The sequence below is a fragment of the Vulpes lagopus genome, chromosome 24 (assembly GCF_018345385.1).
Source record: "Vulpes lagopus strain Blue_001 chromosome 24, ASM1834538v1, whole genome shotgun sequence".
Classification (NCBI taxonomy): Eukaryota; Metazoa; Chordata; class Mammalia; order Carnivora; family Canidae; genus Vulpes; species Vulpes lagopus.
In genome coordinates, this window is record NC_054847.1 from 38,988,221 (window position 1) to 39,012,440 (window position 24,220).

A 24,220-nucleotide genomic window follows, 5' to 3' on the forward strand; every position below is an offset into this window, starting at 1 on the left:
ATATTAACATCTTAACATACAGATAATCAGATATATTATACAAATTTGCCTCAATTTCTGAAATAAGTGTGGTATTGGAAACTTTATTATTCACTTAGCAAATACTTACATGGCACTTCCTATGTATCAGGCATTATTTTAAGGACTTTACAAATATTTACTTATTTAATCCTTTTAGCATTTCTATGGATTAGGCACTGTTACCATTAATTAACCCTATTTTAAGATAAGGAAACTGAGTAACAAAAAGTTTAAGTAACTTGCCCAAGGTCACACAGCCAAGGATGGCACTCAAATCCATGTAATCTCCGCCACTGTGCAATAGTACATCTCCTGTTTCTGTTAATTAAACTTTTTATCTGTACTTTTTTAAGTAGAAGAAATCCCATGGTAAATTTGAAATGCAAAAATCCATTTTGTTAAGTGAATTTTTATCCATCAAATTTATCTTGTATGAAAACTTCTTTCTCATAAACTGTTTTCCTTAAAATAAGATCTATATATAATTTCAAATGTCTTTGTAATAAATATAAAATATAAACATATGGAATCTTTCCCTTTGAGGAAAAAAGGATTTTGGTAATCATGTATAACAGACTCCTTTCTACCATAAAAATTCATAGTCTTCTATTTGACGTTTGTGTTAGAAAATTCTAAAATTTATTCTGCATTTCTATGCTTCATTTGAATGAAGCAATATGTGATAAAAAGTGCTGGCTCTTGGTCTGGCCATTTCTTTAAGAAAGGCAACCTTATCCACAGTTATTTTTTTCCCTGCCCCTCCCAGATTATTTTCCAGTGAAGTAAGGGAGTAATCATGGAAGACTGCCATATGGTAACAGTGAGCCATGTCAAACACACCCACCTAATGGTAAGCAAGCCACCAATGACTAGGTGACTTTCCATTTATGACCTGATAAGGACAAGTACTATCCTAGGTACAGAGAGTGCATGTTGTAACACACAAATTGAGAGCTCACTTTTGAATCCAGGGCAATTCTAACTGGTTTGTAGTGCAAAATCTCAATAGTTACACTTGCAGCCAGATGACAAAGAGATGAAACACACCCAGTCATCTCTGTATATGAGAAACCTTGTCTGGGGAATTTGAAGAAATCGCCAGAATTTCCCTACAGTTTCCAGGTATTTTCTTTTCTATGGAATACACACAGATGCTTTTCGGTTGCTCTTGGACAAAAAGTGCATGTAATGAGAATGTGTCTGCTCCTTTTGTTTCATTCACATGCTATTTTAATGATTGGAAATTTAGTCAGAATTGCTAAGGATTTGTTTGTTGCTGAAAGTGTGCAGGAATAAAAGGGAGAGGTGTCAAACACAGAGCTGGAGCAGTTGGTATTGTTCATCCAGTACCAAATTTTTTAGAAGAATCACCTGCCCTCCATGTCCTCCCTTGTACCTCAAATAAACAGCAGCCAACAACCACAAACTCTTATCTCCACTCCCAGAGGACTGTGGGAGTTTGATGACTCAGGTCATCTCAAAGAAAACACTGCATTTTAGAGAACAAGCTGTTTCTTTTAGTTGGAACAACACAGTAGCAAACAATAATACATAATAATAGCAAAGGTAATGCCTTGAGCATATGACCTCACTCCCATTGTGATTTTCCTTCAGGGCTTTCTGGGAGGGTCCTGAGAGCAGATTTTCTGAGCAGCTGTGCAGATTCTCCAGAAAGGCCAATGTCTTTTACTGTCTTTTTTCATGAATGGATCAGCACTGGGAGGGGAACAATTGAGTCGTGTGTATCATCTCCAACAATCACAAAGCTTTCACTACAGATTTCTAAGGAATATGTTCCAACCACAATAAGCGCTGAAATGTGAGTACTGAGGGAAAAAAAAGAATCACTGGATATTTGAAAGGGTGGTTTCGGGTCTGTAAAAAAGCAGCCACTTTATCAGCTTATAAAGCAAGCCAGTTCTCCAGTGATTTTAGCCCATGACATGTTACTTTAGACTTTCAGGGTTACCTATTCAGAACATGGTTGCTCTGGTTTCAGTAACAGGCTTGAGTTGAGTTGGTTGATTGAGTTGGTTGGTTAAGTTGATTGGGCTATGAGCAAGGATGGCTTCCAACTGTTGGAAAGACAAACATTCCCAAGAACAGATACACTTCTTCCCTTTTCTGAGGAAATTGATTATTGGGTCAATTGTGGCTGAGAAGTGGGAGATGATTGTTCTTGATGAGCCTGGAAACCCTAGCAATATCAGGACTTCTTGGATAGTCCAGGCCTTTCTACTCCAGGACTTCCAGTACTCTGGGCAAGGTGAGAATGTCTACATTCCTAGAGTGGCCCACAGTCAGGGTTTTAAACTTGGTCCCAATCTGCTCAAATATATGAAGCCTCATCCAGGAAACAGACACAGACACTTTATATGGTCAGTGATTTCATATTTATCTGGGAGATAAGCAGAGTCATCTTCATTGGCCTAGGGGACCCATTTAAAAGAGCATGATTGTGTGAATTGGTCTGGATCTTCCTGGGTTTTCCCAGGAATCAGACATTGAGATGGAGGTTAGCATGTAGGAGTTTATAGAGAATACTTCTGTGATCAACACCCAGAGAAGGAGAGGTAAGGAAGCAGGATTTAGAAGAAGTTGGAGGTTGTGATGCAATTTTAGTGTAGACTCCAGCCAATCCTATGGGAGGATGGGAGGACCTTTCAGAGTTTCTCACATTTGAATAAGGGGTCAGGCTTTCACATGCCACCACCCATCAATCTGTCAGTTGATGTGGCCCACCCTTAGATGAGGTGTACGCTTGGGCTAAGTGACTCTCTTCAGCAGATGCAGTATATATAGGGATTGAGACTTGAGAGCTATCTGCCAGAAGTGCTCCCAGTATCCAGGGAGTAAGTCCTTCATTTGTAAGGGGGAAGCTAAGTGGAATATTAGTCTACCACATGAGGAGGCCATTTCCATATATGGTCCTTCCAGTAGAAATTTCTGAGATGACAGACATACTCTATATCTGCACTAATACAGTAACCTTGGTTATTAAGCACTTAAAATGTGATGATAGTGGATATTGAAAAACTAAACTTTTAGTTTTATTCAATTTAAGTAATTCAATTTTTAAATTGATGCATAATTCACATATCATAAAATTCACCCTTGTAAAGTGTATAATGGCTTTTAATATATTCACAAAGTTGTGCATCCATAATGACCCTTCAATTTTAGAACATTTTCAGCACCTGAAAAAGAAATTCCATACTCACTAGTAGTCAATCCCATTCCTGCCTTTCCGCAGCTCCTGGCAAACACTAATATATTTTCTGTCCCTATGCATTTGACTGGCCTCATAGAACAAATAAGTTTTCTCTCCTCTTATTTTTTTGAAGAGTCTAGGAAGGATTGGTTTTAATTGTTTCTTTAACTGTTTATGATAGAATCCACTGGTGAAGACATCTGCTCCTGAGCTTTTATTTTTGGGAAAAATTTCAGTTACTGATCCAATCCCTTTACTTGTTGTAAATCTATTTATGTTTGCCTCCTGAGTCAGTTTCACTAATGTGTATTTTCCTAGGAATTGTCTATATTTTCTAGGTTATCTCAGTTGATGGCATATATTTGTTCATATCATCACCTTAAAATTCTTTTTTTTTTTGTAAGGCTGATAGTAATGTCTCTTCTTTCATTCCTGATGTTAATAATTGGATCTGTGCTCTTTATTCCTCAGCCAGTCTAGCAAAACCTTGTCAGCTTTTTTGATCTTTTCGAATAACCAAGAAATGGTTTTGTATTTTTTCTCTTTTGTTTTTCTATTCTCATTTTATTTATTTCCTCTCTATTCTTTATTATTTTCTTCTTTTTCCTTGTTTAACTTTAGTTTGTTGTTCTTTTCCTAGTTTCTTAAGGGAGAAGTGTAGGTTACTGATTTGAGATCTTTCTTCTTCTTTATATAGGCATTTACAGTGATAAATTTACCTCCAAGCATTGTTCTAAATATCTGTCTTAAATTTGATATGTTGTGTTTTCATTATCTCAAAGTATATTTGTATTTCTTTTATGAATTCTTTGATTCATTGATTATTTAAAAGTTTGTTGTTTAATTTCCATATACTTATGTAATTCTCAAGTTTTCTTCTGTGTTGATTCCTAATTTCATTCTATTATAGTCTGACATTGTACTTTGTGTGATTTCAATCTTTTAAACTTGTTGAGACTTGTTTTATGACTGAATATGTTGTAATATTCCATTTACATTTGAGAAGAACATTTTTTTCTGCTCTCATTGAGTGTTCTATAGATGTCTCTTAGTCAATTTATATTGTTTTTCAAGTTTTGTATTCCCTCAATGATCTCCTGTCTAGGTTACTAAAGTCTCAAATCATTATTATTGCTGAAATGTCTATTTCCTCCTTCAATTCTGTCAGTTTTTGCTTCATACATTTCAACCTATTTGTATCCTTGAATCTGAATTCTGTCTCCTATAGACAGCATTTAGCTGGATCATTAAAAAATAATAACAATAATTTCTGGGGGTGCCTGGGTGGCTCAGTTGGTTGAACATCCAACTCTTGATTTTAGCTCAGGTCTTAATCTCAGGGTCATGATTTCAAAATCATTTCTGCCAGTCTCTGTCTTTCGATTGAAGTGTTTAATCCATTTACATTTAGTGTAATTACTGATAAAGTATAGTTTATGTCTGCCATTTGCTATCTTTTTTTGTATGTACACTATAAATTGTTTGCTTACTCCTTGCCACTGGCTTCCTTTGTGTTAAATGTATATTTTCTAGTGTGCCATTTTTATTCTCTTGGTTCTTTTCTTTTTATAACTTAAAATGTTTTATGATTGCCCTGAAGATTAGAACTAACATCTTAATTTTTAAAAGATTTTATTTATTTATTTATTTGACACACAGAGAGATAGCACAAGTATGGGGAGTGGTAGGCAGAGGGAGAGGGAGAAGCAGGCTCCCATTTACACAGAGCGAGGGAGCCTGGTATGAGGCCTGGGACCCTGGGACCATGAACTGAGCTACAGGAAGATGCTTAACCAACTGAGCCACCCAGGCACCCCTTAACATCTTAATTTATAACAATTTAGGTTGGATTAATATCTACTTAATTTTTAATACTCTACATGTCCTGTTCCCTTCCTATTCTTTGTGTTATAATGGCCTTACAAATTACATTCTTATAGTACATGCTTATCAACATAGATTCATCATTATTGCTTTATGCAGTTGCCTTTAAATCACAGGAGAAATACAAAAAATTTAAAAATGAGAAGAAAAATAGTTACAAGCAAAAAATATCTTAATACTATTTTTTATATTTACCTATGTACTTACCTTCACCAGTCTTTATTTCTTCATGTGGATGTGAGTTCCTGCATATAAGCCATATTTCCTGTTTCTTTACATGTCTCATAATTTTTTTGTTGAAATTTGAACATTTTAAATCATGTGGTAACTCTGGAAATCAGATTTAAACCCACTACAGGATTTGTTGTTGTTGCCTTTTGTTTGTTTAGTGGTTTTCCTGAATGAATTCTGTAAGTCTGCATTATTTGTCACTGTGACCACGAAAGTGTCTGCTTGATTACATTAGTAGTCAGCTAATGTTTGTACAGAGATTCCTTAAATGCCTGGAACCAATAAGTCTCCTAGGCTTTATTGAGAGACTCTGTGTGGGTGTCAGAGCATGCCTTCTAATATTTGGGCAGACAGTTTATAACTGCTTTAGCCTGTACTTCCTGCTTGCACAGAGCTTTAGGGTCAGCGAAAGTTGAGAATTTAGGGCTTTCTCAAGTCTTTTCTGGGCATGTGCACAGCTCTGGTCTTATGTACAACCATATAGACTAGATTCCCAGAAATATATTAGAGCTTTACAAAGCATCCTATGGATATATTATTTTCCAGCTTTCCCTTAATTTTTTTTCTCAGTTTTATTTTTTGTTTTTTCCTCAACTTGTTAGTGTTGCCTTAGGCAGGTGTGCTATTAAACAATTGCCACTGATTGTTTTCAATGGATAACTCCTGTTTTTACTGATGAAGCTGTGAGAGTCAGGTCAAATAAAGGCAGTCCCTGCAAGTGGAGCTTGCAGGTATTTTGTGGGAGCTTCAAATCTGGTGTTTTGGGGGAGCTTCAAATCTGTTCTTCTCCTTCCAGTGGATGTTAGACTGCTGTTTTCAAAACTACTACATTTGCAAGGCTTTTTTTTTTTTTTTTTTTTATGGCTACTGCAGAGCTGAGAGAAAAGGATTGGAATTGGGTCATTTAAAATGCTACAAAGCTAGTTATTCTTAGCAAGAACTAGTATTTTCTTTGTATCAATGCCTCTCAGATTATTGCAAGTCTTTGGTTAATTTCCAGAGTTCTAAGATGGTAATTTTGACCATTTTTTCCCAATGTTCATGTTGCTTTTATGATGGGGGGTGGGTATTAGATTTTCAGAGGTCCTATTCCATTCTTGCTGGTGTCACTCCATGAGATTACTCTCTGCTGTGCTGTCCAGTTTAGATCTAGAGACTTTGGTGAAGACTTGACCTCCATAGAGTGGATGTGAGTAGTGAAGACTCAAACAGAGAGATGTAGTAAGCCTTGAATGATATCCAAGTTGAAGTTACATTAATCTCAACATTAAAGAGTGTCTTATTCTCCTTTTCAAAGAATAACTGCTTCCCTTAGTGGGGGATAGAGGGACAAATGAGTTCTGAGTAAGAGTTGGCATCTATTGTCTTCAGTTTTGGCTCACAAAATAAGCATCCTTGCTAGTAGGTGTGCATTGTTTGGGCATTTGTCTGGACTCTCTCATACTTGGGACACCAGAAAGGATTCCTAAGTATTTATCTAAATCACATCCTTATTAATAAAGTACTTGTTTGGGTTTTCTGGGTGGGAAAGTGGAGATCCATACTGTGTGCAAACAGTCCTATTGGCAAATGCTGTTGGTGATAGCCCCAAAAGAAGTATAGGATGGCATTTCCCAGACAACAGAGGCATCATGGATAGGGAGCCAGTAGAGGACCTATGAACAATGATTAATGATAGACAGCTTCTTGTTGTAGTTTGATTTGGATGTTTTTTTCTTCCTACCACAGGAGCTACCCAGGACCATGTTTATTTACTTAGGACTGTGCTTGGATTGGATAGCCTTCAGTCATTGGGACTTCTAGGCCTGGATTACAAAGTTGCCTTAGTTTATTATGATGATTTGGTACAGAAACAAATGCTCACTACTACCAATTCCACACTGATGCATAATGACTCTTGGTAGCTGAGCGTGGGGTACTCTGGGGGACAATACAAAGTGAGGTTAGTCAGTTCCTCTTATACTACTGGGCCATGGCTGTTTCTGGACTGGGTTTTCCAGTCCAGATCAGTCTAGGCCTGATCCTCAGGCTGCTTCTTCACTATTGGGTGCTACAAAGGATGAAGCATTTGCTCTGAGGGCACCAGCAGGAGGTGGACTAGAGAAGTTGATGGCATGAGTTTCTTTCTCACACTTACCTTCTAGCCAGGAGCTGAGAATCAGTACAAAACCTTGCTTCACAGAAAATTTCAGAGGAAAGGGTAAGGTTTGGTGTATAGGGTGGGACAGGATTTGTTACATGGGCTGTAACATGTGTTCTTTGTAGTAGTTAGGACAACAGACCAGCCCCATACGACAATCTTCTTTCCTGTTAGGAACTTACTGTGAACTCTGAGCAATTTGTTCCTGTGTAAAGCTGCAATAATAGGAAGAAGCTGGGCAGTCTGATGGGTTTTCCCTCATCTCTCAGGGCAATGGAGTAGGAAGAAATGGGGGTGGGGGCTGGGTAAGAACATTTGGAAGACTAGAATGGCTAGCTGTGCTGATTGGGCTCTGAGGAATGTGAACCTTACTTCTGACATTGTGATTATATCACACAGCATTAGTTGTAAGGCCACTGGGGAAAGAGATTTAGGACCTAAGGCCTCAAGTATGATTTGCTGTTTGGGTTGAGGCCTGGCCAGCAGTGGCGCTATGGGCCAGAGGCTATCCAAATAATAATAATAATAATAATTAATTTTAAAAAATACAGCTGTCACCAGATCTGTGGCTGATGCTAGAATGGGGACTCTGTGGAGACAGGAAATTTAGTTGGGAGTTGATGTTGAGAAGCTCAAGCAGAGCATACATTGGATTTCTGATATTAGTTGCAGGGCCTAAATAAGGAAGCTAAATATGAGGGCAGGAACATAAAGTAGAAACTCTATCTGTGCTTAGAATGGTTAGTGTTTACTGAGCATGCCTGCAGTGGTGTGAGATGTTCCAGGCACCAGGGAGATGTTCTAGTAACTCATTTAATTCTTACCACGACTTCAGGATGTAAGGACAACTGCTCCCATCTTCTTCTAGATGGGGAGACTGAGGCAGGGCTAGTAAATGGTAAAACCAGGATGCTACCTCTGAAGTCTGGGTCCATGGCTTGAATTCTTGACCACTACTCTGTTGCCTCTCCTGATGCATCTTGCCTTTGGATTTCATGTGCATACTTCAGGATTACAATGAGTGGTTTCAGTCAGGGCTGGAGTAGGCTAGCAGCACCGGCATACAATGACATGCAGAAAAAAATAGAACTTTTGGAATTTGATTAGGCAGGGTGAGGTGATCTGGTACTGGGAGAAATGGGATCTCATGGTCCTAGAAAGGATGAGATCCAAGGTACAGATGAAAAGATTAACTGAGGCAAGGAGAAGGGATAAGACACTCACTGAGACCCAGAAATGGGTCTTGTTGGCTCTTATGGATCCAAGTGATGTTCATGTCTCTCATTTCTTTCACTTATGTATCAATCACTTCCATTCATGAAGCTGTTCTTGGTGACTTCTGGGGTCATCCATTTTAGATTTGATTCTACTACTGCCTCACTGAGATTTGTTTTTTTTTTTTTTTTTTTTTTACCCTGTAAAATGGGATGAGAATTGAATAAAAAATTTCATTTGTAGGGCCTGGCAATGCACCCAGCCGATGCAAGACTCTGAATTAATGTCTGTTTGCTCTCTTGAGTCATCCCTCTGACCTTTCCCCATCTTACCTACCAGTACATAATAGGTATCTGGCACATATTTGATGATTGCTTAAGTTAAGCCTCGTCTTACATAAATGTGCATAGTCCTGTAGGCTCAACTAAGGAAACTGAGCCAGTGTCCCTTCATCACCTTCCATCCTGGAACAACTGCTAACGGATGCATCAGAAGCAAAATCAGCCTCTGCGTTGACAGATGCACAGTCTGCATGAGCTTCAGCCGCAGTGTGAGCCCTAGAAACCCAAGATGACAATTAGGAAAAAGAACAAACAACTCCAGAGGAAAGGTGTCCTTAAAAGTGGTGAGCAGCAGAGTAAACAAGCAAACGGCTGTGAAGGAATCAATCATTCAATCACCACTGATGGCCTGCCCTGTCCAGGGGGATATTATCTGTTGGATGCAGCTGTGGAAAGGTGATCTCAAGACCTGTTTTGGATTCCCAGGCCTGTCTCAGATCTTTCTGTTGTCTTAAGAAAAATCAGTTCACTGCCTTTTGGCTTTCAGTTTCATTAATAACAGCCCCCTGTTGTTGAGCACTTACTATGTGCCAGGTATGGTTTGATTTTAGTGATAGCCCTAGAGGGTAGGTAATATTAATTATTCCAATGTTACCTATGAGGAAACCTAGTCACAGGGAGGTTAAGCACCTTGCCCAAAGATGGGCCTCAGGTCTGGACCGCTTAGTTGCAGAGTCCACATGCATAAACACTAAGCTTGACTATTTCTTATATTCTAGAAGGATGAGTAAAACTGTTCACAAAATTAGTGAAGCAAATTTGCTATTAAATGTGTGGAATCATGTTTGAATTTCTTGTTTTTAAAGGCTGAACAGTGTTTCAGTTGTAGTATGTCAGATGTGGAATAACTTCCTCAACTGCTTCTAACTGAAAGCATGGTCTTGATGCACTTCAGTTAGATGAAGTGACCTAATATTTCTTTAATGCTATCTTGCAAATTATGAGTCAGGGATTCATTATGACCATACATTGCTCATCTTGAGCTGGCAAGCACCCAGAACAGTTTTATGTATTCTCACAAGGCTAGAAGCTAATGGAGCCAGCCCTCCAACTACCCAGGAGAACACGAAAGCTTCAAGACGAGGTGCAACACCAGTGCACACCTGCATGTCATCAGTGAAGTCATTAACTGAGCAGACAAGAACAGCCTGCCATCATGTCTGCTTATTGTCAACACTGAAGAGGTATTGACAGTGTTGAGACAGGTTGTCACTGGAGGGAACTGAGACCGAATCAACAACCAGCAGAACATCCATTCCAATGGAACCTGTTCCTCGAGGTGCTACGTCAAAACAAAATGTATGGACTACATCCATGGGCAATGCTCCAAGCTGCCTGCTCAGACCCAAAGGCTGTGGGTTCCGTATACAGCAGGTAAAGTATTGCACAGCTACATTGGTGAAGAAATGACTACTGAACTGAGTTCAAACTCAGAATGTAAGTGGAGCCAGGATCTATTTTTCCAAGGCATAACTGAATTTTATTCCTCTCCTACACACAAATAGGAGCCGCTAAAAAGTGGTATCACAGTCTTGCTGGAAGAGCAGCCCTTCTCTTTTCATTGAAAGCATAAGAATTTGCCCCATTTTTGGAGGAGGCCAAGCCTCACTCGCAGGAAGATTGCATTCATTATGTGAACATATTGTTAAGAAATGAATCCTAAGTGAAATACCAACATTCTTAGTGACATAAGTGACTTGGTATATTCTGGAATAGTAACGAAAACTATGAATCCATGGCATCTGAGAATTCAAGTTATGTGGAAGAAGTAAGGAAAAGTAGGATTCATTTCAAACACCGGACAAAGTGAGATAAGAGGAAACAGAGAGAGATAGAGAAAAGAGAGGGACGGAGGGAATTTGTGTGCGTGTGTGTGTGTGTGTGTGCGCGCACGCACATGTTCCATCTTTGCCTGAAATTTGTTCCACATTTGCTTGGAGTCCCAGTTGCATAGGGGGATCCATTGTGGATGAGCCTGTTCCAGGTATCATGGAAAATAGTTCCCTCCTCCATTGTTTGGAATTACGACTCTGCCCGTGGTGGAGAGAAACTTTTAAACACAATTACACTATCAAGATGTACAGTGAGTGAGTCAAAGGCCTGGATCAGCTTGGCCTGAGACGATAGAATCAGAGGTAGGTCATAAATCTCCAGCTGTGTTAGAGTGTTTGCCATGATGCAGAATGAGCCAGTGGCCCTAGTTGTGACAATATCCCTGCAGGGGTGATGGATGAGCCTTACTGACATCAGAACAGGTGGGAATATTACAAGGAATAGTAACAAGAATCTTGATGAAAGAGTCTCAGCAATTAAGTCCATGGGAGAGGTTTAATCCAAGTCATAAAAGACATTGTAGACTGGAGATATCTTTCCATTTGACCAATTCAAAAAGCAGGCCATACAGGGACTGGTAACCTCAAAGTATTGCTAATAAGTCCATGACATATTGTATTATTAGAATTAAAACTTGAGCTTTGTTTTTTCCCAAATAATTGGGTGACTGGATGACTATTTTACAAATTCCAGTCAATTGCTGCTTGCTTTCACTTAACTGTGTATCACCACCATTCGTAAAGCTGTCATTGATGATAATCTTTTAGAGAACAGGGATTAGTTTGTTTGTAGAATCTGTTTGATGTCTAGGGAAGGGTTAGTCCAAGTGAAGTTAAATGGCACCTGAGGCAATGGTGGATAATGTCTTAATGTCTTATAACAGTGTCCTGGTTCACCCCTCCCTTCCTCTCGTCAGCTTTGCTCTCCCTTCTTGTCTGTCCCTCATCTCCTCTTCTTCCCTCTTTTCTCCCCTCTCTCCCTCTTGTTGGTTTCCTATCTCTCCTCACTTTCCTCGACTTTATTCAGTCTTCCCTTCTGAGTCTTCCTCACACCTGACTGCCTGTCAGGCTCCTGTGGGCATCACTTTGTGTCTCTAGTATCGTTCTGAGCTAAAGTTATGACTGAGCTTTTAATGGTACTGAATCTCCTCATGTAGACAGATTCTCCTACCACTGGGATGAGGAACTTATACTCTCTGCAGTGCTGATCACTCGACATGAGGCTAAGGCAGGATGAGAGTCACCACCCTAGTTGGTAGCCACCCACATGGGAATGGTGGCAAGATATTGGAAGAATGAACTGCTGAGCTGCTAAAGGTAAGAATGTCTAAAAGACATGGAGGCTATGTCCTAGGGTCCATGTTTGTTTCTTGGAATGAAGAAGACATTTCAACCCCAAACTCAGTCTGAAAGCCACTTGCCAATAATAAAAACAATATAAGACCCCCATTTTACATCTTCTGTAGCTAACAGAACATATTGCACAGGAACAGAGCACAGAGGCAACTGCTGATACCTATGAGAGAGAGCTCCAGTTAGAGAAAGAGAGATGTGGCAGAGCTGCGGCACTATGCAAGCAGAAGTAGAAATAACTGAGGGCAGGCTTTTGGAATATGTTTTGGAAGAAGCCAACCTTTTTAACACTATCTGTAAAAAAAACTGTACTTGTGTCTATTGGGCAATTGAAGGAGCAGAGGATGCAATGTAATAAGGAGTCTGACAGGTGAAAATGGCATCCCAGCATGGACCTCTGCATGACGAAACAGAAAGGAGCACATAGAAGAAGCTGGATGAGTCAGAGAAAGAGAAATTCAAGTCCTGGTCAGAACAATGGTGATTCTCCATTAGATTCTGATAATTTCTTAATGATACAAAATTAGAAATTCATATCCAATCCCTAATCTGGGTCACTTGTAGTTTTATGTATATACTTATGCTTAAGACTATTCAAGAGCGGATCTTCTCAAACTTGGCTACATTTGGAAAACACCCAGGAAGCTCTTGATGCCCAGGTCCCACCTCAGTATAATGAAACAGAATATTTGGAAGTGTTGCCTGGTCTTCCATATTAAAAAAAAAAAAAAAAAAGTTTCCAGGTGGTTCATCAAGATTGTGAACTACCACTCTAGTGTAAAGAGTATTTTAATTTCATTTCATCTTCTGGGTTCAGAGCTCTTCAATAAAACTTTTGTTGTTTTCATAAAGTGCCAAGTTGAGCAACCCTTTCCAAAGTGGGTTTCTTAGAATGCCAGTCCTTTGAGATGTTGGAGAAAAATAGAGGATTCTTTGGTCAAGAAGTCTGGGAATGTAGGGCACCTGGATGCTTCAGTCCGTTAAGTGTCTGACTCCTGATTTCAGCTCAGGTCATAATCTCAGGGCCCTGAGATCGAGCCCCAAGTCAGGCTCTGTGCTGGGCATGGAGCCTACTGAAGCCTATCTCCCTCTTCATCTACCTTCCGCATCCATCCTCAACCCCCACTAAAGAAAAGAAGTCTGGGAAGGCCCATAATGCTCGTTAGCATGTTAGAAACTTTGGGAACTCCTACAATACAGAAATCTATCTAATTTCTTACTTCTCAACCTCTCCACAGTTTCCCAGAATAGACAAAACAAGGAAACCCTCCAGTCACAGCTTAGAGTTGATTGGTTTGGATGGCGATTTAGCCAGGTGGCCAGAGTTTGCCTTCCAGCTCAGCAACTTACTAGTTCTGTTGGGGCAACTGACTTGCTCCCCATGTGCTTTGGTTTCCTCATCGGTAAAACAGAGGAGATAACATTTTGAGTTTTGATGAGTTTTTTTTAAAAAGCACAGTGAGAGCATTGATGGAACAATTACCAATATTAAAAATTGGAAAGCACTCTATAATTTTATCACCTTTCCAATTTCCTGTTAGCCACAATCACTTCAGTGTCCCACTGACTGTTCAGTCTCAGCAAGATTGAACAGTTATTTGTTTCTCATTGAAACAAATGATGTATTTTTTTTTCTCTAGGACTATCATTCTTATGGTCCCTGGTGGTCTCCAAACCTACATGTCATCTGTAAATTCTTTTCATTCCTTGCAGCTCACATTTAATCTGCTGCCTTCTTGATATTGTTCACAGTGGTCATTGCATCTACCCTTCACTTTCTTTCTTTCTTTTTTAAAAGATTTTATTTATCTATTTGACAAAGAGAGATAGAGGACACAAGCAGGGGGAGTGGCAGGCAGAGGGAAAGGGAAAAACAGGCTCCCTGCTGAGCAAGGAGCCTGACCCGACCTCGATCCCAGGACCCTGGGGTCATGACCTGAGCCGAAGGCGGATGTTTAACTGACTGAGCCGCCCAGGCATCTCTACCCTTCACTTTCTCTTCCTGGTGCTCTTCTCCTAAAATCAGGAGTTCTTTTAAACCTGGACTATTGGAATAGCCTGTCTTTGTTTTCTTTCTTCCGAGATATCCAGTTCAGTAGTAGCAGGTGAATCTAATAAAAAAATCCATTTGAAGATATTATTATTTCCTACTAAGAGCTTCCCGTTGACTCCCCAGATAATTATTACTAATTATTATCACCAGTAATAGGTAAATAATTATTACTAAGGTTTACTGAATACTCACTATGTGCCAAGTTCCAGACCAGGCATTGAGTGTACAAAGACAGCGGGACAGGCTTCATCTTCATGACTTGACAGGGGAGTAAGCAGACAAATAAACAACTGCTCTACAATGGGCAATGCTGGAATTTTACTACATACTATGTGATTGTGTGTAAACATGGATGACAGAGAGTCTGTGTATGAGTCTATGTGTACATACACATATATAGCTAATTACCCCAGGAGTAGGAAGACTTTGAAAACGTATCACTTAGTTGAATTCTTTTTTTTTTTAATTTTTTATTTATTTATGACAGTCATAGAGAGAGAGAGAGGCAGAGACACAGGCAGAGGGAGAAGCAGGCTCCATGCAGGGAGCCCGACGTGGGATTCGTTCCCGGGTCTCCAGGATCGCGCCCTGGGCCAAAGGCAGGCGCCAAACCGCTGCGCCACCCAGGGATCCCCACTTAGTTGAATTCTTACCCAATACCTGGTTGCAGGTGAGTAGGAGTGCTAGGTCATCCTGAACTCATTTCTCCTTTCCATTTGGGTCCCAACATACCCAGCTTAACTGAGATCTCAGTAATCTTCCCCCACACAAATCCAATTATTTTACTCCCCATTTTCTAAATATGCCTTGCCTGCATACAGACCTTTGCTCATTCCATTTTGTCTGTGGTTGATGCGCCCTCTACCACTCTCATATTTACCAGTCATTTTTTTTTCAAAACACGTTTGTTATGCCCTACTAACATCTGCATATTTTGTGTATTGATATGCTCCCTAAGGCAAGATTCATTAAGGCAATGAAGGCGGATAATATCTACTATTAAATTGTGCACATCTATGTCAGTGGGGCAGTGCATTTGTCTATAGTTAACAGAGACTGAAAAGTAACAGCTGAGACATGGCTTATTTTTCACATAGAAAGGAGATCCAAAGGTTGGCAGTCTATAACTGGCATAGTCAACAGATACCTTGGCTCATTCTATGGTTCTTTGTCTGTAGTGTTAAAGGAAGGCCTTTATTCTCATGCTGAGAAAATGGCTGCCATAGCTCCAGCCATCAAGTTTGAGTTTCCACATATAAAGAAGGAAGAGAGAAAAAGGTCAGGAGGAACTCAACAGCTCAGTCAAACCCCTTTAAAGAACTTTCTGAGAAGCTCCAAATACCAGAAGTTGTCTTAGGCCTAGGCTTTAAAAAGCCCACACTGACCCTTCTCTGGATGTGTCTTCTGCATTAAGGATTTTTTAATCCACTAGGCCAAAAGAAATGCCCATCCAAAGCCCACCCACTCCTTCTAGACAGTGCTCTGAGTGCCCTGGAATTCTAGCCAAAAGGGACCTGAGCCCACTTCTAGGTCTGTATGGGCCTCTCTATGGTCTATCCTCCTGTGGGTAGAATGTGCCACTGGTGTGCATGACAACAGGCCTGGGGGTTGACTGAGGGAGACTGTATGTGGGAGGCGGGTGAGCAGAACTATAGATGGAGCTTGGGTATGAAGACTGGAGTGTCTACATGCAAGGACTTACTAAGTCCCCTTGCTGTGTGGACTGTAGCTGAGGGTAGAAAAAGCATGTGAATAGGCCATCTAGACCGACTCTCGCCCTAGTTTGGAACTTGAAAGAGGCCACGTATCCCAGGTCTTCCAGATGTCATGAAGGTACGCTTTTATTTAGCAGTTAGGTAGTTCATTTTATAATATTTAAATGCTTAGACATCTACTATGCAGACCATTTGTACTTTGTGCCCATCCCAGACATGGGAATTTGTTACTTCTTGATCGCCACATTTTCAAGGGAGGCTGGGAAACGTAGTTCTCTCTCTAAGCTGGAAGATGAATAGAATGGGTATGGGATTTGGGGTCGACAGCCAGCAACTGATGCCGCCTGTGTTTGTGAGGGATGTTGGAAGGAAAGATGTCTTTGCCTTTTCCCGAAAGCATTAACAATTGCATCTCTATCGCAACAAATTGCAAATATGGAAGCTGAGAGTTTATAGAAGAAAATGTGTAGATAATTTTTAGAGCACACAATTTAGCATCAGGCCTTACGTTAACACAAAGCCAAAGGTGAAGGTGAATAAGTTTGCAGAGTCCCCCTGGCAGGTGCTGGGTGTGTGGAAATGCAGAGCTGGAGGTCTCGAGAGAACTGGCAGTGCTGTAGCTCCTGGAGGGGTAACCCAGGACTCCCCAGGGGTGAGAGCTGAGATGTTCTGTTGGCAGCATCCATGGGCTCAGAAGAGGAATGAAGGGTGATAAGAGGATGTTGAGGATTAGGGAGGAAGCCCAATCTTGAAAGAAGCCTGGATAATTTAACTGAGTAGATACTTCCCTGTTGAACATTCTCCTCAGGGGTAGGAGTTGCTCATGAGCAAAGTATTTTAAATAGAGGCTATAATAGATCCAGAAGGGAATATTTAATGTGGTTTTGAATAGTTAGCGTGTAATAAATTTCTTCCTGTCTGTTGGTCCCTTGGGTAATGAATGTTAACGAAAACAACCCAAAAAGATATATAATCTGCACACATTAGTGATTAATGTTTGTGATCTCTAAACACAATGTTAGGATTCACAGAGAAGAACATATTTCTTGAAAAACTGGATGCTTCCAGTGCTTGTGATCTTAATAGAAATGTTCTAAGTAAGAAAGACAATCTTTCTTTGTACTTCTTTGGTGAGGAAAACCGAAATGCAAAGTGTCAACAAAGGCGTGGGTATTGGATAAGTGGAAAAGCTGAGTGTCTAGAGTAAAGATGTGCTTCTTGCATGAATAACTTCCGAACAATCTGCTGAAGGAGTGATTTTGTATCAAGCTGAAACCCCAAACCAGCATCATTTTAATTTGCCAAGCACCTGTGAAAGAATACAGCTGCAAGGCCATGGGAAAACAATAGGAACTGTGACAGTTCATTAATATAAACCAGCAACTAGATTTATTTGGAAAAGTCATTGATATAGAATTACCCTGGAGGATGCAGTGACATTCCTGAAGCAGGCCAGCAAGCAGCTAACTAAGATTATAGATGTGTGCACATCATTTGAAACCGAACAGTAATTTGGTAACTATTACGATTTATTGTGTATGTCAAACAGAATAACAAATGTGTAAAGAGCCATGATTGCTTTAGGAAAGTTAGGTTTGTGTTGTATTCAGTTGTTTGGCTTTTTGCATGCAAGGTTATTTTGTTCTGGAAAATCAAGATAATGGTGTTGCCTCTACAATGATTACTCGTGTGTATATATGCATAGAGGGAAAATATGAAAGTACACATTCTTGTCTAACAACTCCGAGCCTTAATATAATGCTGATAAGAAACTAAAGAAGTTGTTTATTGCAATCAAGTCATTGCCGTCTTGTGTCGGCGGTGACTACAAATATTTTACGTATGATAACTCATAAGCAATCTGGCTTGCATAAAATGAAAGGTATCAACAGATCTGGAAGCAGAGAAATAGATCTGCTAACCACTCACTTTTATTGCAAACAGTAAAATGTAACTCTAGAAAATGGGAGGAAAGCAAGATTCTTTTGTATACTTGAAGCATCTGGGAAAAACTCAGTGTCTGGCCCAAACGCACAAGCCTGTCCATTGAACTTACTCCCAGTCATGAGACAGGCAACATTAGCCAATAACGTAGGAGCAAATGAAGAGAATGCCCCCACATCTCTTAAGGTTTCCTCTTTGAATGCAAAGGAAGCACCACGGTCCTTCAGAGCATTTCCTTAGATGCTTTTCTTAAGCCTTCCACCACCAGTAGTGAGTATCCGTCGTACTGTTAGAACCACTGGAAACTGATGGACTTGCACGTTGGTCGTCAGCAGCTAGCTTGTAGAGACCACTGAAGGCTTGCTGAGGGGGTAGCAGCGAGTAAGGACACCGTAACAGCATTGCCAACCCCTGGGGCCTGGGTTTTTATGAGCCCCCTGGAAAGGTGGTCATGGTACACTGGTGTTGGCAAGGGATGTGCGGAACGTAGCGGATGTGTGCATGTAATCTGCTACTGGGAGGGAAGGAGTTTATAGACCAAGAGCTTCTCACTGGTCCCTTCAAGTATTGTCTTCCTCCTTAAGATACTAAAGCTCTTTTTTTTTTCTCACGTGAAATAATAAAAATGATCTCATATCCAGGAAAGATCTGATTTGAGACAGAAAAATCTAGGATTTAGGAGAGGCAATCCATTTAGAGACGGTTTAAATGTATGATTCTAAATGATGGGTCATGTATTACATTATTGGTGCTACACGGTTCTTAATTTTAGCATTACTCTCATTCCTCTTTCAAATCCTCTGATTCTAAAAGACTTTTTGAGTGTTTGGAGTTGCAAACTACATTACGTGATGAGAGAACGTCCAAGGCTCGTTCCCATTTTGTGAAATTCTCTAATGGCACTACTTAAAAACACAGCTTTCCAAACAAACACTACAATTTTTGTTTTGTTGTTTGGTTTTCTCATCTTGATTGAAAAGCATTCTGAAAATACGAGGAATTATAAAATTCTCCAGGTTCCCCTGTAACAATAGTGATAACGCGTTCGAAACAAAGGCAAGTCACATAGTAAGTGGAAGATGTGGAATTTCCCATGAAGCTTTAGCCACCACATCGACTTTAGTCCGTCCAAACAACTAGACAATGTGTGGAAGTGAATTGTAGCAACTGCCGTGCTAGTTGAGCCCTACGCCTTTTACGTGGAGCAAAATCCATGGCTAGCTCATGTGTGACAATGCAAGTCCCAGACAGCAAATTTCTGCTTACAATTGTTGACACGTGTTTGAGGAAAGAAAACAGAGGCTGGAACCTAGAAACGCAGAAACCAGATTTGATGTATGGACATGTCCTATTTAGATATTGCCTGTAAAATGGTTGGCAGCATTTAAAGTTGGGACTTAACACATTCAAAGTTGGATTTGCAACTCGAAAAATTAAAAGATATGATATCTGGGCTCATGATCCCTGATTACATACTGGCGGTGGGGGAAGGAACACAATTTCTCGGGTGCAGCAGAGGTTCTCTGTTAATCTTTCCAGGTGACTCTCCATGCCTGCTGCTTCCAGCTATTCACACGTGCTACTGGAACCGAGATAATCTGTTTGGTTTATTCTATTTTTTTTAAAGATTTTTTATTTATTTATTCATGAGAGACACAGAGAGAGAGAGGCAGAGACACAGGCAGAGGGAGAAACAGGCTCCATGCAGGGAGCCCGACATGGGACTCGATCCCGGGACTCCAGGATCACGCCGTGGGCCAAAGGCAGGCGCCAAACCACTGAGCCACCCAGGGATACCCTGTTTGGTTTATTCTAAACCTCACCTCTCCAAAGACGGCCCAGTGCCCTAAGTAAACCCAGCTACATATCACAAGGTCCAATGCAAGAATGCAAAAACGGAACCTACTGTTCCGTTCAGAATTATTCAGAATTTCAAGATGATGAGAATAGAGAATTAAGCCACTTGTGGGGCCCTTATAATCGGGGGGCTTTGTGTGACCGCATGCAGCCAGCCCAGGGCCTAAGAATAGCTCTGCACCCAGGGGCTACGTTTGGCTTCACTCTGATCACTCAAGAACTGTGTTGGATGGTTCTCCTGATAGATAAAAAGTGCTCAAAGATTTCTGAAAGAACTCACTACCCTCGAAGGAACTACAACAGGCAAATAAATTCCCAGAACCTCCAAGTAAGAGAGATGTCGTAAAGCCTTTGCTTATTTGTTTGTAGAAAGTTCTAAAAGTGAAGGTGTATTAAACCTAAGTGTTTTTAAATGATAAGACTAGTACCGATGAATGGGTGAAAATTCAGTGGTGTAAAAACATAAAAAAATGTTTCATTCCTTCTCAGAGCTTCAAACTCCCATCCAAGTTGCTTCTTATATATCCTGTTACAGATCAGTTTTTACATATCCTTCTAGAAATTTTCTACATGCATTCATTTGACACAAATGAGAGCATACTATATTTAATACCTGAACTTAAAAAAAGTTTTTTACTGTAACTTAGAGAACATTCTGCTACCACTACATGAAACTTATCTTTATCTCAACTACTGCGTACTAGTCCATTTCGTGGCTACCTAAGTTTGCTTAATCAAATCTGAAAAAAAATGATCACATGGTTTCCATTATTTTTGTTTGTTCCTTTATTTTACTGGTACAGGTCACCACTGTATTCTTTGCCTAGGATGCTGTCCGCCCAGATGTTTGCATGGTCCCCTTTTCCCCTTAATTTGGGCTCTTGTTCAAATGGCACCTTCTTGGAGCACACCTCCCCCTGCCATTCTCCTTCCTCTTCATTTCATACCACTTCTCATTCTCTGAAATTAAACGAAATATCTGCTTATTTGTTCAGATAAGTTGCATGGGGGCAAGGTTTTCCCCTCTTTGTTCACTATTCCATCCATCCATCCATCTGTCACATGTGGGGAGTCAGGAAATCATCGTTTAATAAGTGAGTGAAAGCTTTACATACGTGTTTTCCCCTTTGGATGAAGGAAAACATGCTGGTGATGCAAAGTCCAAGTCCCTGTGCACGTCATTTTTTTTTTTTTAACTAGGTAGCTACAACTCGCTTTACTAAAGGTTGCACCAATTTATTCTTCTGCTAGCACTCTGGTTTCCTCTCACTGTAGTTAACGTCATTTTTAGAAATACTTCTCTGTCTTCAGCAAGTTGGCTTTTTTTTTTTTCATTTCTTTAAGTATAACATGTATTTATGTGCGGAGCTGGTATTCTCTCATAGGAAATTCGGGAGGAGGGGGATAAGAAGGTACAGAAAAGCCTGGTAAAATTATCGGCTTCCTTTCTATAGAATGCTCCACGAACTACTGCACCCATCTGCGCGTTTCATGCTGTCGCACTTGCACGGTGGCTGTCCCACCAGCCTGGTGAATGCCTGTCACCACCCTGTTCATTCTTTACTCAAGGACTTGCTCAGAAGTCATTAAGACTCTAACCCCCTTCTCCCATCTGACCCAGTAAGAAATACCCGCCCCTTGGTCAGGTCGGTGCCCCAGGGACTTAGCCTGCCTCACATCCAGCCAGTGGAAGGCAAGCCTGACCCTTCCATGGGACAATCTGGTCCTGGTGTCTGGGGAAAGTCTCAGATCTGTGACCCCTCCACACCTGAATGCATGTTCCCGTGATGCCACAGGACAGCATCTGAGGCCAAGGGGCTCCTTCTCCCTTCAGAGGAGCCAGGCCCTCACTCCACTCTTCCTGGAGTGTCCCGGCCTGACCTGGCCCTCGATGGCTGCGGGTGCTCTGAGATAAGCAGAGCAAATACGGTAGCAGGCCGGGCCCCCAGTCGCCACCCCCAAGGCTCCCGGGCAGGAGGACGTGTTTTCAGCCCACCTGGGGCTTTTGCCAGTACTTTATCTGTGTCCCCCATATCTCCTCAAAGTATGAGCAAACAGAAGCACAGTGCTTTATCAGGAGTTGTAATTCCTTACATCTCTCTTATCACCTGAGATTACCCAATCCTGCCAGAGCTGTAGGGATCTGCGCGCAGGATAACAGGGCCCTTCTGGTAGCAAGTGGTCTTATCACCCCCGCAGCACTCGAAGGGTTGGAGGAGGCTTTCATTGCCACCCTGGTATTTTTCCGGATACACTTGCAACTTTCCTAAAAGGCCTGGCTTTATGACATGGGTTGTCTTTAGGAGACGTCAGGCCCTAAACGTGGATGGCATTTGCATCTGGAGCAAGTAAATGCAGGTCGCTGTGATGTAGGAGGCGTCCCCTGTTTCAGATTCCAACATGGTCTCGCTTCCTTCTCCCCACTGCTCTGTCAGGGACACCGGTGACGTTTTATAACTGAGGAAACTGAAGCTCAGGGCAGGGGCAGGATTCCTCCAGAGTCACAGAGCTCTAAGTATTGGAGCATGAACTTGATGCCGGGAATACTGCAGACTCTAAGGCTTAGTGTACCCACTGTGCTGGGGGGCTGAACCTTTGATTCCGCCTGGAGACTGGCTGCCCAACTTTAAATTTTGGCCTCCCTACTTCATTAGCTGTGTGACTTGTGGCAAGTTACCTAACTTCTCTGTGCCTCAGTTCCTCATCTGTAAAATGGGATTAATAACAGCATTTATTTCATGGAGTTAGGAAAATTAAATGTGTGTGTGTGAGTATTTGGATCAATTTTTACTCTATAAATAATGGCTATTAATAATCTTATTTCAATGATAACTTCTGCCACTCTGAAACAAGGCAAAAAAGAATTGAAGCAACTGTTCAGATGATTAAATAATCAAACATGGAAGGAAGGAGAAAGCTCTAACACAACAGAATGGTGTTTGCTTATTTGGTTGTTTCTTTGTTCTTCCTTTTTCTGGAAGTATATATATTTCTCTTTTTGCTTTGATAATAGAAATCTGTCCACCCTTTGATTTTCCACCCTAGAATGTTCTTTACATCGAACAAATATGAAAACACACAGAAATGTACTTACTTAGTTGTTCATGCACCTTTCTCCTTTGTATCTTCCTCACGTGCACATATATAGAAACATAAAGGTGAAAATGTACACACACTTACCTTTTGTTGGCATCTGAGAGCAGACTATTCCACTCCCACGAGGGTGTGTGTGTGTGTGTGTGTGTGTGTGTGTGTGATAGGAATCAATTCCTCACTTGTTATCACAGGTGCGGTAGGTTGCCTTTCATGAAGTTAAATATTTGTCTCACTTACAAACTCCTACACTCTCAGGGTTGGAAGGGATCATAAAAGTCACCTTGTCCAACCACTCCTCTGATGTTTGAATTGCTTCTTGTGACGTCCTGGCTGGGTGGCCCAGTAGTCTATATTAGAATATTCCGATGACAAGAAGTTCACTAGCTCCTAAAACAGCCAGTTCCATCTTCCTATCTTGTTAGAGTCCACAGTCAAAGATGACACTAATGCTGGCTCTTCCAGGCTAATAGGGCACATCTACTTGAATAAAGCTTTTTTTAAAAAAAAAAATTTATTTATTTATTCCTAAGAGACAGCGAGAGAGAGGCAGAGACAGAGGCAAAAGGAGAAGCAGGCTCCCCGTGGGGAGCCCTATGTGGGAGTTGATCCCAGGACCCCGAGATCATGACCTGAGCCAAAGGCAGACACTCAACCAACTGCGCCTCCTTGACTTAAACCTTAAAGCCATTTTTTGGTAGGGAGAGCCATTTCAACATGTCTAACAGCAAGGTCCCTACTCAACAAAAAAGAACTTACGCAATTATAAGAAAATGACAGGCACTACAACAATAATTTACAAAAGAAATACTGGTGGCTAAAAAGTGTGCACAAGATATTCAACCTCAATAATAATCAAATAGATGCTCTCAAAGCAACAATAACAAGTCAGATTGGTAAAGGTAAAACGGGCTCTGAGGGTATTCAGGATTGAGGATGAAGGTGTGAACAGGGGAAGGGGCAGTCTCCATCACAGCTGGCCGGGAATATAATCTTATAAAAATAACTTTTCTAGAAGGCAATTTAGCAATATGGATCAACATTAAGATGTATACAGTGACCCAGAAATCCCACTTGTAGGATTTTATCTAGATTTTTCTTTAGCAAATAATCGAAGAATCACACAAATATACATATGGACACATGTTTCTGTGTAAATATTCATACACACATGTGTGTATATCCATAACTACACGGTTGCTCTACCAGAACATTGGTAATGATTTAAATGGTGTACTGTAGAGCTATTTAAAAGAATTTTATATATATTATTTTATATACATATATATAACATGTATATATATAGGGAAATATATTTCAGTAGGGAAAT

The 24,220-nt window shown here is 40.7% G+C and overlaps 1 long non-coding RNA gene across 1 annotated transcript in view; it reads left to right on the forward strand.

Annotated features, from left to right (window-relative positions):
* Window positions 1-1,006: 1,006 nt before the first annotated feature.
* LOC121482160 overlaps window positions 1,007-24,220 on the forward strand; it is a 38,268-nt gene continuing 15,054 nt past the window's right edge. Inside the window, exons 1-2 of the long non-coding RNA XR_005985522.1 lie at window positions 1,007-1,143; window positions 1,636-1,840. This is a non-coding gene — a long non-coding RNA (uncharacterized LOC121482160). The remainder of the gene's footprint in view (window positions 1,144-1,635; window positions 1,841-24,220) is intronic.